Source organism: Pristis pectinata, chromosome 3 (genome assembly GCF_009764475.1).
Source record: "Pristis pectinata isolate sPriPec2 chromosome 3, sPriPec2.1.pri, whole genome shotgun sequence".
NCBI lineage: Eukaryota > Metazoa > Chordata > Chondrichthyes > Rhinopristiformes > Pristidae > Pristis > Pristis pectinata.
This window is the reverse complement of record NC_067407.1, coordinates 76,714,196-76,715,091: the sequence shown is the minus strand read 5'-3', so window position 1 is coordinate 76,715,091 and position 896 is coordinate 76,714,196. Positions and strand designations below refer to the sequence as shown.

The following is an 896-nucleotide window of genomic DNA, read 5'->3' as shown; positions in this document are numbered from 1 at the left end:
TTGTTGCCCTGAGTTCCTCTAGCAGATTTGCCGCCCCAGATTCCAGCATCTGCAGTCTCTTGTGTCTCCTCCAGCAGATTGTTTGAGCGCACGTAGAATGCTACTGCCCAAGTGCTGGGAAGTGTAGCAACGCCTGAGTTTGAGTACGCTGCATTTTTTAATTTCAAAAATAAACATACATTCATAATTTAAAAATATATACAAAGGAATAAATATATTGCAAAAAACTTTCTACATTCTTAGTGTCATTCACTGTAAGCTCTTCCCACAGCAAAGGATTTCAACAAATACATTCTCCACATTACTTAGACAATAATGCAAAGAGTTTTGTTTTTAATTGACGTACAAGCTCTACCTAAGTAGGGCATCAAAAAACTGCTTAAAACTCTGAGTGTTCCTCCCCATAGAAATCTTCAGTAAAAGGTGGAAGATTTATACGATCTGATGGGAAACCAGAGTGTACTGAAGAATAAGTGCTGGCTGCTATTATCCCACTGCATTCTCAACTCTTCAAAATAAAAAATGAGTCAACATAATGAAATTAACACTCAGAACAGACAAAATAGAAATGATGTGATATAGATGCTGTTGTAAGAACTAACTTTAAACTCTCAATATCTTCTTCGGAAAGGGAGATAACTATCAGCACTGAACCCATGAAGGTTATATCATTATTCTTTTTTTTTGCACTACTTATTTATTTTTGTAATGCATAGATTTTTATGTCTTTGCACTGTACTGCTGCCACAAAACAACAAATTTCACGTCATGATAATAAATCAGATTCTGATTCATTCTGGGCATGCACATGAGCATGTGGATCCACCTGGGTTGCTGCAGCTCGCAGGGCACCGGGTTGTTTGTGCAGTTTCATTCGCCAGGTGATTCCTTCATAA

At 37.5% G+C, this 896-nt stretch overlaps 1 non-coding gene across 1 annotated transcript; it reads right to left on the bottom strand.

The window, feature by feature from the left end:
- Positions 1–347: 347 nt before the first annotated feature.
- On the bottom strand, positions 348–461 carry LOC127568981 (U5 spliceosomal RNA). The gene has a single exon (XR_007956114.1). It is a non-coding gene; the product is annotated as a U5 spliceosomal RNA (small nuclear RNA).
- Between the last annotated feature and the right edge of the window lie 435 nt (positions 462–896).